The following is a 14119-nucleotide window of genomic DNA, read 5'->3' as shown; positions in this document are numbered from 1 at the left end:
TGGAAAGCAGCAGTTCTCCTAAAGCTACATAACAAAATCATTTTATAGTGTTCATTTTTTGTCCTTATATTCACTAAAAGATTCAGAAAAAACGATATTGAAAGCTGCAAGAAACACCTATAATATCATCTCACAGGATTAATGAAAGGATTTTTATATTAATGAAAGCATTTTACATTTTGTATCTTATGTTTTATATGTATTTAACATAAGGAACTTTGAGTAAACCTCATTGTTTAACTTCAGTCTAGTTCTCTTCTCAATATTATCAGACAATGCCATTCTTATGAATATTTTATACTTATGATTTAATATTTTATAATATACTATATATGTGTACTAGTGAACAGTATATACAACTAGGTTTTGTATTTATATGTTTGAGATATACATTAATGGTATTAACCATTGTACAATGTAATTTTCACTTCATATTTTGTTCTTTATATGTATTCATTTTGGTAAATATAAACCTATTCCACTAATTTTAACATGTTCAACAGTATGCCATTATATTCTTATACCATAATATTCCTATACTTACCTCTACTCATGGGCATTTAGATTGATTTTAATATTTTACACAGTGATCTTATAAATCAACCTTTCTATATATATCCCTCTTATAAATATATGCCACAACAAAATTCCACAGACTGGGTGACTTAAACAATACAAATCTATTTTCTCACAGCTCTGTAGGCTAGAACTCCAAGATCTAGGTGTCTGGTTTGGTTTCTTCCGAGACCTCTCTCCTTGGCTTTTAGATAGCCCCCTTTTAACTGTTTTCTCGCATGGCTTTTTGTCTGTTTGGATGCATACCTGGTGTCTCTTTGTGTGTGTAAATTTCCTTCTCTTATAAGGATACCAATCAAAGTTTATTAAGTCTTACTTACATACTTTATTTAACTAATTACCATGTTAAGGTCCTCCAAATACTGTCACATTCTGAGTTACTGAGGATTAGAAATTCTATGCCTGAATTTTTGGGGAACACAATTCAGCTCATAATATTATATAAACATATGCAATTTAGATAAATTAGTTATTGAAATATTGATTTAGTAAATACTAGACAAAGGGAATTGTCGTTCTTAAGATAAGCATGCATCAAACATTACTTAACTAATTAATTAATGAGAGAGCCAGTGGGATATGCTGTAAGATCAAAAAAGAACTCAAGTTTCAAATATTTATTGTCAGAAAGGAATGCTAAAATAAATTTCAAATGAAAATTTGTTCAATATCCACACAGCAATAATCAATTGCATTCCACTGATACATTTTACATTTCTATGGTCAGGAATCATTTGTATTAATCTCCATTTTCTACAAGTTTCTACAAGTTAAAGCTTCTATCTCTAGAGTTGTAAAATAGCCTACTTAAGGAATAAAAAAATGACAAATATCTAATGTATCAGATTATATCAGTCAATTGTAAAGATATCCTATAATATTTTTTTTGAAAAGTAACTTAAATATTTATGAAAAGACAATTAGAATTCTGGCTATTTATTATGTGTATATATAGTTGACACATGATAATTGTATATATTTGTGGGGTAGAGTGTGATATTTCAGTACGTGAATACAATATGTAATGATCAAATCAGGGTCATTAGCATATATATATCACCTCAAACCTTTATTATTTCTTTGTGATGGAAGGATTCAAAGTTCTCCTTTTTAGGTATTTGAAAAAATACCATAAATTATTATTTACTATAGTCACCATACAGTGTTACAGAACACTGGAACTTATTACTCCCATTTAGGTGTAATTTGTAATTTTATGTTTGTTAACCAACCTCTCCCTATTCTTTCTCCCTCTACTCTTCCCAGCCTCTGGTAATCACTATTCTATTCTTTACTTCCATGATATAAACCCTTTTAGCTTCCACATATGAATGACAGTATGAAGTATTAATTTTTCTGTACCTATTTTACCTAAAATAATGCCCTCCAGGCTCTTTCATACTGTTGTGAATGAAAGAATTTTATTCTTTTTTATGGCTAAATAGTATTCCATTGTGTATACATACCACATTTTCTTTGTGCATTCATCTGTTGATGGACACTTAGGCTGATTCTATTTCTTGGCTATTATGAATAGTACTACAAAAAACATGGGAATGTAAATATCTTTTCAAATACTGACGTCCTTCCCTTCAATTCTAAATCCAGTAGTGGAATTGCTAGATCACATGGTAGTTCTATTTTTAGTTTATTGAGAAACTTCCGTACTGTTTTTCTAATAATATACTAATTTGTAATTTTATCAACCATATATAATTGCTTCCTGTTCTTGGCATTTTGTCAGGATTTGCTATTTTTTGTTTGTTTGTTTTTTGATGATAGCCATTCTAACTGGAGTGAGATGGTATCTCATTGGGGTTTTGATTTTCATTTTCCTTATGATGAGTGATGGTGAAGAAATTTTCATATACTTGTTGATCATTCATATGTCTCCCTTTGAGAAATTTCTATTCAAGTCTTTTCTCATGTTAAAATTCTTCTTATTATTATTATTTGATATTTGTTGTTTGAATTTCTTGCATATTTGGGATATTAATCTCTTATCAGATGACTAGTTTAAAAATATGTTCTTCCATTTTCAGGTTGTCTCTTCACTCTGTTGATTATTTTCCTTGTTGTGCAGAAGCTTTATAGTTTTATATAGAAGCTTTATAGTATAAACCCATTTGTCTATTTTTGCTTTTGTTGCCAGTGTTTTTGAGGGCTTAATCATAAAATATTTGCCCAATTATATTTAAGCATTTCCTCTAAGTTTTCTTCTAGTAGTTCTACAGATTCTGGTTTTTACATTTAATTTTTTAATCCACTCTGAGTTTATTGTTGTACATGGTGAGAAATTGGCAACTGATATCATTCATCTGCATATGGATATCCAGTTTTTCCAGCACCACTTACTGAAGAGACTGTCCTTTTCCCACTCTAGTGTCTTGGAGCCATTGTTGAAAATGGTTTGGATATAAATAGCACGACTTATTTGTTGGTTATCTATTCTGTCCCATTGGTTCACATATCTGCTTTTATGCCAGTACCATGCTGTTTTGGTTTCTATAACTTTGTAGTACATTTTGAAGCCAGATATTATGATGCCTCCATCTTTTTTCTTTTTGCTCATGATTGCTTCAGATATTCTGGCTCTTTGTATTTCATACAAATTTTTGGAATTGTTTTCTATTGTTGTGAATAATGTCATTGGTATTTTGATAGTGTTTGTATTGAATCTGTAGATTGTTTGGATAGTATGAACATTTTAGGAACATTAATTCTTCCAATATATGTGCATGGGATATCTGCAAGTGTCTCAGTGGCTTATGCTGAAGATGCTTTTTCTGTGGCTACACTGCCTACTTGGGCTCTTCTCCCATGGACATGGGGCATTGGGCTGATCTCTTTCACAGGGAAGTCCATTTCTGGTAGCCTGGACATTTGCATGCAGCACTACACCTCTAGGGTCAGGGCATCAGGCTGATCTGTGCTCTGGGGAAAGATCAAGGCTGATTTTGTGGAGGCTGTGTTTGGGTGTTGCTCCTATTGTGGCTGGACACTGGGCTCGTCTGCACTCTGGGGAGGCACAGGGCTGGTTGATCTGCAGCTCACTTCAAGTACTGCTCCCCTTGGGGTAGAATGCCAGGCTGATTCATGTTCAAGAAATGTGTGAAACTGGTCAATGACTTGCCTTAGGTGTCACTCCCCTGGAGGTAGTGTGCCAGATTGGTCCTTGCTCAGAGGAAGCTCCCCTATGGGCTGGGCACTGAGGGGATTCATGCTTTGGGGAGAAGCAGAACTGGTGGGCAGGTGGCTTGGCTTGGGAAATTTATGTTTTACAAAATTTAAATTCCTACTTTAAAATTTAGATCACAGAGGAAATACCAAGAATTATTTTCCTGAGAATGTGCTTGTCTCTGCCTTTTAAATAAAATATTTTACTTTTTATTTGAGAAACACTAATTGTCTATATTTATGGGATACAATCTTATGTTTCCATACATGTTTATATGTGAAATGATTAAATCAACTAATTAACATATTCATCACCTCAAATACTTTTCAGTTTTTTTTTGGTTGAGAACATTAATGAACCTTCTTTTGTGTTTTAACTCACCAATCAAAACTCTTTCCAAAGAATTCATGAATCTGTTACATTTAAAACTGAGGGGCTAGCCTGTTATCCCAGCTACTCTGGAGGCTGAGGTAGGAGAATCACGTGAACCTGGGAGATGGAGTTTGCAGTTAGCCCACATGGTGCCACTGCACTCCAACCTGGGTGACAGAGTGAGACTCAGTTTCAACAAACAAACAAATAAAAACTGAAGGGCTCTTACCTGAATTTCTGAAAAATAATCCTTATGAAAAAAATAAAATAGCCTTGTAAACTCAGTTCGATATCAGAGTTTTAAATCCTAGGTAAGAAGAATGATTAAATATCCCAAACGAGATAGTTGATATGAAATGCTTTGAAATGTATATAATATCTTAATGTGTTAATATACTATTGGGCAATAAATTGAGGCACTCCACATGCAAGTGACACAAATCTAGAGGGTGATAATGCTGAGTAGAAAACTTGGAGGTATTTTTCAAAAATTCACCTTTTGCTTGTTTCCTTGGGTATTCCAACTAATATCCATTGAAGATCTAGGAGTCACAGAACTATTAGAAAGGCTTTTCTATATAACAATCATGTTCCACTTTGCTTTAAATTTTTTTAGTTAAAAAACTTAGTCACAGAGCTTGAGAGCCTCAGAAACAAAGCCTTTGCCTTATCAAGAAGGTATTTGCTGTATTTTTGTTTAATTCTTTGCCCCAGTTCCAATTTTGTTAAAATTTCAACAGTCAATGATATTATTCCTATGGAAATACAATTTTGTATTTGAAACATTTCTTGTTTAAAAAACAAGTATGGTGTAATCAACTTAATATTTCCAATGAGAGTATGATAAATATAAAACAAACTTCTTTCCATGTTCTACATGTAAGGGATAATAATAAAACTAAAGTTACACTCAGTACAACAATGTTCTTCACTAAGGAGTGATTTGTAGATCTGAATAATGCTTTTAGAAATGAAACATATGTGAGCAATAAAATTAGTTTATAAAAAGACCATTACTCAAGAACCTTGAACTTCTGTGTACATAAGAACATCCTACATATAGTCAACATGTTTCAAAACCAAGATATTTTGTTGCTAAAATACTCATCTCTTATTCTAAAAAATAAATACCTGTATTTACTAGTTTTATTAAATTAAGTAAGAATCAGTCTTATAGTTTAATTGGATGACAGGAATTATATTTGGTAAAATTGTTTGATTAGAGGGTAATCATCATTATTAGATTAGATGAAATTAAAGTACAATTACTAAAATTACAGATAATTATAATATAGCTTATTTTCAAAGCTAAATTAATCCTTCAAAAAACCCACATTTTATCCATGTGCTTAGTATATGCCTGTATATCTATTAATAGGATGCATAATAATGGCTTTGGTCATTTGAAAGCTAAAAGTATGTAATCGAACAATTATTACAGCCACATTGCCTGAAGGCACTATTTGTCATGAGAGTTATATGATGGCAAATTATATCCACTCAACCTTGAAGGATAATTCTATCTTCAGATGGGAACCGATTACCATTACACTTCTTTCCTCCCTCCTCCAAATTTAACTATTGGCTTTTACAATGTAAATTTTCTGAAATGAACACTTTTAAGTGCCAGATTGCTTTGATTTAAATAAAACTGTGTACTATGCACATTTTTCAGCATATTTCAAATAAATGTTCAAACAAAAGTAAAATAAAATCTCAGTCCTCGAGAACATAGACACAATTTAAGAAATAGGGGTATTATTTGAGTTACTAATGTAGTTGTCACAAAACCCTAGCCTGGAACTTTGCATTTTTTTCAACCACAGACATAGTGATATTACTTTAACATAAAATCTGTTAATTTGATTTTCTAGCTCTGAAGTGATCATAAGTAACAAAATAGAAAGAGTGCAGAGGAAATTTTTAAAGGCAGGTTTATAATGACAACAAGAGAAGTAAAAACGCAAAATGTGATGCCTACAAAAGAAATAAAATAACTAAAAAATAGTTTTGAACTCAATTCTTACAAAGACAGTATAATATATGAGACTCTTAATGTTTATCCTAAGTTATAAAATAATTAAATTCTACTGGGTTTTCTTTTTGAACTATCAGGGAATAGAATAGATATTAGAAAGGCTTCTATCATAAAGGACTATTTTTAATTTTATTTTTGTTATCTTCACATTTAGTACTACATCTTCAATAAAGCCGAGTGAAGTAAACATTATTCTATACATTTATGTGATATAAGATAGGATTTAATACTCCAGAAAGAATCATGCCTTCTTGTGATATCATTGAGGTACAACTTTCTTGGCTAGACATTTTAGTTTTAAAATGAAGAAATTTAAAAATTCAAATATTTGAAGGAATTGTTTAATAATTTGTGATTTATAAATATTTTCTGTATGTTGGAATCTGTTCACTGATCTCTTTGAAATTTTGGGGGAAATTTAGCACAGTATTTAGAAATATATTTTATATCAAGAATTTTTGATTTGTATTAGTTTGGTCCTATTGATGCCAGGAGTAAACATTAGAGACATATATCGCTTCTTTGGTCTGTGAACCAATGACTGGGAAACACTGAACTAGTCCTTTTAAAAATGATACGTTCAGTGACTGGTTAATTTAAAGCAAAAACAAAAACTAAAGCAAAATAAACAAAGATAAAGGAAAAAAATCCACACATCAGTTCACAGGATTTTTCATTACTAGAGGTAAGTTTTTAAACCTTAAATTTCTTATGTCTTCTTTCCCATGAGGTTACAGTATTATGAAAAGATAAATAATATTAGACTGATAAAAATAAGTCAGAATATATATGAGCCTTTTTAATTGGGGTTGGATATACTTAGTCTTTCTCCATGAGTATATGCTTTGTTCAAAAACCCTCAATCCATTTTCTGTCAGCCTAAATCTTGTTTATTCAGGTTTAACAATCCTTTTATGCTTGTCACCATAATTTCCATCTAGTCTTTTCTCTCTAATAATACTTCTGGTTGTACTTTCCTCAATCCTTCGTTTTATCTGCTTCTTTCCTTCACTCAACTCTACTTTGGATTCCCATGGGAAGCTGCCAATGAAGGGTGAACTCCTGTTTGAGAAACCATTTTTCCCCATAGCAGGTTAACCAAAGATAATCTTCTGAAGACTTGAAGGAGATTGTAATTTTGACTTTTTTTTTTTTGGTAAGACGGAGATTTACTCTTGTTGCCCAGGCTGGAGTGCAATGGCTCACTGCATCCTCTGCCTCCCAGGTTCAAAGCAATTCTCCTGCCTCAGCCTCCCAAGTAGCTGGGATTACAGGCATGTGCCACCACACCCGGCTAATTTTGTATTTTCAGTAGAGACGGGGGTTTCACCGTGTTGCCCAGGCTGATCTCGAACTCCTGACCTCAGGTGGTCTGCCCGCCTCGGCCTCCCAAAGTGCTGGGATTACAGGCGTGAGCCACTGCGCCCAGACAATTTTGACATCTTTTGTGTACCTAAACATAAAGAAAACACTCAGTACAGATGAATGGAAAAATCCTGGACTTTTAATCTGAATTCCTGACATATTATTTTAGGCAAATTTCTTAATGAGCATAAGCCATTTCGAATGTATGTTAGGAATTGAGGTGGATGCCTCATTTTACCTTCTGTAACACTGTGAATATGATGGCAAATTGCAGATTTTATAGATTTCTGTATTTCCCTATGTTACTCATTGAATTTTCATTAATCACTTGCTATCATTCAACATATATAATGGCTAAATACCAAATTATTTTTTACTGTAAAAAAAAATCAGAGTGATAATCTAGCCACAGAAAATATATGCCTTTAGTTTTTCAGTCAAATATTCTTCTACCTCAAGAATTTATTAGTTCATCTAAATGTTAACACCCATTCCGAATGAAGTCAGTCCTAACCACCATTTAACATTTTCTAATCCAGCTACATTTGGGTTGAATTTGGGTTTAGTAAATACCTGTAGCCACACTTGAGAAGAACCTGTCTGTATCCTGAGATTAATTCCTAACCCCGTTTAAGGTTTAATTCTTGCAATTATTATATTCGTAATAGCTCACAATAAATTAACAGTTTAGAAGTAAGCAAAGTAACCATGCAGTTCTGCAGCCAGATTAACCAAGAAAATGTGCATAATTGAACCTTTGTGAAAATGGGAATGACTTTAGAGAATGCAGCATACTGAATAGATAATGTGAGATGAAATATATTCAGAAAAGTCTTAGATATTCTTATGTAATCCTTGTATGTGGTACATTTTTGTCACTTAAGTAAAATTATCACTTGGAAATGTAACCATAATTTGTCACTACTTATGACGTGTTGGTAGGTGCAGCAAACCACCATGGCATATGTATACCTATGTAACGAGCCTGCACATGCTACACATGTATCCTGGAACTTAAAGTAAAATAAAATTTAAAAACTAGATAATAAATAATAGCTTTTTTTTTTTTTTTTTTAATTAAGGCAGGCTTCTTAGTTTTCTAGGGAAGTCAAAGAAATGTAGACTTCTTCTATATTTCTTACAGGCTTCTTATTTACCTGCCTTTTGATTAAATATAATGTTTATTGAGCTCCCGTTACTGACTGTGCTAAGTGATTGGAGGATAGATACAAATATAATTCAGTCCTGGTTTGTACCATAGAAGAGCCTACAGTCTAATTTGCTTTTGACTCTGCAAGATATGGCTAAGAAATTTAGAAGACATTTTAGCTTACTGAATAAATAATTGTCAAAGTCTCTCTTTGAAAGATATTTTCATCAGCAACCAAAAACGTGCCGAGATCAATAAATGTTTATGAAATAAACGAATGATTACATGTTTCAAGTTTTGGAAAAAAATGATGCTTAACTTCATATTTTCAAAAGCAGGTTAAAATCTTATACTTCACTTTAGCCTAGTGTCACAATACTGTAACTTCATTCACCTTGAAATCTGTGTATTACTATATTACTAGATCTAAGAAGAAATAAATGTGACTCATAAGCAAGGGAAAACTCAGTAGAAACACATAGAAAGGGGAGCGATGCTGTGATCAACAGACAAGACCTTTTAAATAACCATTGCAAATATAACCAATATGCTCACATATGTATAGGAAAAAACAAACTTAATGAGGAAAAATGGAATAGATAAAATTATAACATCATTTCTAGAAATGAAAAAAAGTATGATAAAGAATATACAAATTTCACTAGATTGGATTAACAGTGGTTCAGACACTGCATAAAGAAAGGTGAGTACATTTGACCACATAGCAATAAGACTTAATATAAATGAATAGCAAAGGAAAAAGGACTGAAAGAATAAACAGAACCTTGGCGACTTTTCGAACAACATCAAATTGTATAATATACTTGTAACTGGAATATTATTAGGAAAGGAGAGGGAATGAAAGGTACAAACAATATTGGAAGAACATTTTCCAAGTTTGAAAACATCTATGAAAGCATGGATTCAGAAAACTCAATAAAATAAAGTAAGATAAAAAAGAAAACTGAACAAAGACACATGAAATTCAAATAGCTTAAAAATGATTAATAAAAATAAATCAAATATTTTAAAATAACCAGAGAAAAGACACCCATTTTGTATAGAACTTAGCACTTAGAAAGGGTGTTATACTTTCTCTCAGAAACCCTGTAAGCCAGACAAATAATGGAATGGAATCTACAAAAGGCTGTGAAAACGAACACACAAAAACCTGAAAAGTTATACTTGTAAAGCCAGTTAAAATTTATCTGAAAAATGAAGAAAACTAAAGGCGATTTTGGAACAATAAATTCAGAGACAGCTGTGGATTCTGAGGAGAATCAACATTATCTTGCCTGGCAACTACCTGAGGGAAGTCCATCACTGTTGCCTCAGGCAGCACAGGGTCTATCTTTTCAAAGGCTGAAAGGCTGATGGAAGCATGGGTTAGGGAGCAGGTGCTGCCACTACTGGAGATGGGGAAGTTGTTTCTTTTGGAAAAAAATGTTCATCAGAGTTTACAAACTCTGTGTCCCCAGCTTCATTAGGGTCCTCCCACATGTTTCCATTCCAAGTTGCATGGTCCCGTTCTTTTCCAATCAGTGCCTTCACTAGTAGACGCCTGGTGAGGCTGTGCATGCACCTTTCGTTGCAAGTCTGCCACTCGCATGATAAGAGCTTGTGTTTGTTTTTTCACAATTTCAGCTCCTTCTCTGCAGGAGATAAGACTCTCTCTCAGGGCAATCTTAGCAGTTTTGAGGCTCAGTATCTGCTTCTGAACTCTGGAGTTAGAATCCCTGAGCTCATCATTTCCTTTCATCACTTTGTCAGCTGAGCTTAGGAGCAACCAACCAGCTTGTTCCTTGGTTCTCCACATATGGTCACAAGTATTAATTATATAGAAAGTCATTAAACTTCTTGCCACTCATGAGTGGTGAATCAGGAGTGTCAAAGTCATTCATTTTGCATAACTCTCTAAACAGTTCACACCAAGGACTATCAGTGTTCTCCATGCTGATGGAAGTCCTTAGCATTTTTGGGTCTAATCATATTAGAAAGCCAACTCCAGAAACCCCAAAACCAATTAAAGAACTCCATCCTTAATATTCTGTTCCTCTAGAACCACTCCTGGAACCAAAATCTGTATTTGTTGGGGTTCTATAGAGGGACAGAACAAATAGGATAGGTATCATATGGGGGTATGTGTGTGTATATGTATGTGTGTGTGTGTGTGTGTGTGTATCAACATGCAGAAAATATTTCCAGGGCGAGAAATCAGACTCAGATTTCCCATTGGAACAAGCCAAGGAGGAAAGTGTGAGGAATGTTCACTCTCCCATTCAAGCAGGCAGAGGTCTACCAGCCTCCTTTCAGGGGAAGACTTCTGGTTTGGCGTGTGTGTGTGTGTGTGTGTGTATGTGTAAAGGGGAGTTTATTAAGTACGAACTCACATGATCACAATAGTCTGTCTGCAAGCTGAGGGACAAGAAGAGTCAGTCTGAGTCCCAAAGCTGAAGAACTTGAAGTCCATTGTTCAAGGACAGGAAGCATCCAGCATGGGAGAAAGACATAGACTGGGAGGCTAGGCCAGTCTAGTCTTTTCACATTTTTATGCCTGCTTTATAGTCTAGCTGCACTGGCAGCTGATTATTGGTGCCCACCCAGATTAAGGGTGAATCTGTCTTTCCCAGAGCACTTACTCAAATGTAAATCTCCTTTGACAACACACTCACAGACACACCCAGGATCAGTACTTTGCATCCTTCAATTCAATCCAGTTGACACTCAATATTAACCATCAAACACATGCAAAAAAATAAAATTGGGCCTTATTTTTCACAACACAAGCCAAAATCAATTAGAAATGGATTAAACACATTCACATAAATGTAAGCCATAAAACTCTTAACCAAAAAAAAAAAAAGAGGAAAAGTTACTCAATTTTGGTCTTGGCAATGATATTTTGCATATCACATTAAACACTTGGCCAAAAAAAATAAATACATACACGTGGGATGACATGAAACTAAAATGTTCCTGCACAACAAAGGAAACAATCAACAAAATGAAAAGACAACATTAAAAACTATCAAAGAAAATGTCTGTAACCATATGTGTTGTGTGTGCCTGTGTGTGTGTGTGCCTGTATTTCCAAAATATACAAAGAGCTCATACAATAAAATAGCAAAAAACCCAGAACAAAAAAAAAGCCAATTAAAAATTAGAAGAAATTGAAGTGGAGCCTGACAATGAGACTAAATTGCTGCAATCGCATTATAAAACCTGATATTCACTTTAGAAATTTTTCCATAAATGATATACAAATGACCAAAAAGTTTCTGAAAAGCTGCTCAACAACACTAGTCATTAGTGGAATGCAAATTAAAGCCACATTAAGATACCACATCACATCTGTTAGGAGTGGTACTCTCAAAATGACAAGAGATAACAAGTATGAGTAAGGGCGTGGTTAAAAGGGTACCTCACTCTTGTCATAGATGTCTATAATTAAAGCATATACATATGTATACAGACATAAATCAGAGATATTGTGGGTTTGGTTCCAGACTACGTCAATAAAGTGAATATCACAATAAAGTGAACCACAGAATATTTTTTGGTTCTCTGGTGCATATGAAAGTTATGTTTACACTATACTATAGTTTATTAAGTGTGTAATAGGATTACATTTAAAAATGCAGAGATCGAACTTAAAAATACTTTATTGCTAAAAATTCTAACAATCATCTGAGTCACAATATTTTGCTGGTTGAAGGTTATGCCTTGATGTTGATGTTTGATCACTAATCAGTGTGATGGTTGCTGAAAGTTGGGGTGACTATGGTAATTTCTTAAAATAACACAGGAAGGAAAATTGTCACATCAATTGACTCTTCCCTTTATGAAAATTTTTCCTTTATCATGCAATGCCATTTGAAATCATGTTACCCACATTAAAACTTATTTCAAAATTTGAGTCAAGCCTCTTAAACTCTGTCACTGCTTTATCAATTCAGTGTATGTAATATTCTAAATATTTTGCTGTCATTTCACCAAATGTGCACAGCATCTTCGCCAGGAGTATATTCCATCACAAGAAACCACTTTCAATGCTCATTCATAAAAATCAACTCCTTATCCATTCAGGTATTATCATGAGATGGCAGCAATTCCATCACATCTTCAAGTTCCACCTCTAATTCTATTACTCTTACTATTTCCACCCCATCTGAAGCTAATTCCTCCACCGAAGTCTTGAACCACTCAAAGTCATCCATGATATTTGAAATCATCTTTTATCAAATTCCTGTTAAAGGTGATACTTTGACCTCCTGCATGCATCATAAATGTTTGTAATGGTATCTAGAATGTCAAATCTTTCCCAGAAGATTTTAAATTTACCTTGCTCACATTCATCAGATGAATCACGATCTATGGCAGCTATACCCTTATAAAATGTATTTTTAAATAATTACACTTGAATATCAGTTACCCTGGATTCATTAGCTTCAGAATGGATGTTGTGTTAGCAGACACGAAAACAACATTTAATTTCCTTGTATATCTCCATCAGAAGTTTTGAGTGATTGTGTTGTCAATAAGTAATAACATTTTGAAAGGATAATATTTTGCTCTATTTAGCAAGGAAAAATAATATTTTGCTCTATTTCGGAGCAATAGGTCTGAATAGTGGGCTTAAAATATTCAGTAAACTAGGCTATAAACTGATGTGCTACCATCCAGACTTTGTTGTTCAATTTATAGAGCACAGGCAATGTAGGCTATGTATAAATCTTAAGGGCTCTAGGAATTTCAGTATGATAAATGGACATTGGTTTCAACTTAAAGTTATCAGCTGCATTAGCTCCTAACAAGACGGTCAGCCTGTTCTTTGAAGCTAGGCATTTACTTCTCCTCTTTACCTATGGAAGTCCTAGATGGCATCTTCTTCAAGTGTCAGGATGTTTTGTCTACAGTGAAAATGTTATTTAGTGTAGCTACCTTCATGGATAATCTTAGCTTGATCTTCTGAATAACTTGCTGCAGCTTCTACATCAGCACTTGCTACTTTACCTTGCAGTTTAATGTTACAGATAGAGCTTCTTTCCTTAAACCACATGACCAACCTCTGCTGGCTTCAAACTTTTCTTCTGCAGGTTCCTCATCTTTTTCAGCCTTCATATAATTGAATAGTGATAGGATTTTTCTCTGGGTTAGGCTTTGGAGTAAGGGAATGTTGTGGCAGGTCTGATATATGCAGACCACTACAACTTTCTCCATATCAGCAATGAAGCCGTTTCCCTTTTATATCATTCTTGTGTTCATTGCAGTAGCATTTTTGTTTCATTCAATGATTTCTTTTTTCTTTTGTATTCACTGCTTGGCTCTCTGTTTCACACAAAAGGCCAAGTTTTTGGCCTATCTTGGATTTTGACATGCATTCCTCACTAAGGTTAATCATTTCTAGCTTTTGATTTAAACTGAAACATGTGACTCTTCC

Source organism: Colobus angolensis, unplaced genomic scaffold (assembly GCF_000951035.1).
Source record: "Colobus angolensis palliatus isolate OR3802 unplaced genomic scaffold, Cang.pa_1.0 Scaffold159, whole genome shotgun sequence".
In the NCBI taxonomy this organism is placed as follows: Eukaryota; Metazoa; Chordata; class Mammalia; order Primates; family Cercopithecidae; genus Colobus; species Colobus angolensis.
The sequence above is the reverse complement of the archived record's forward strand: the minus strand, read 5'-3'. Positions refer to the sequence as shown.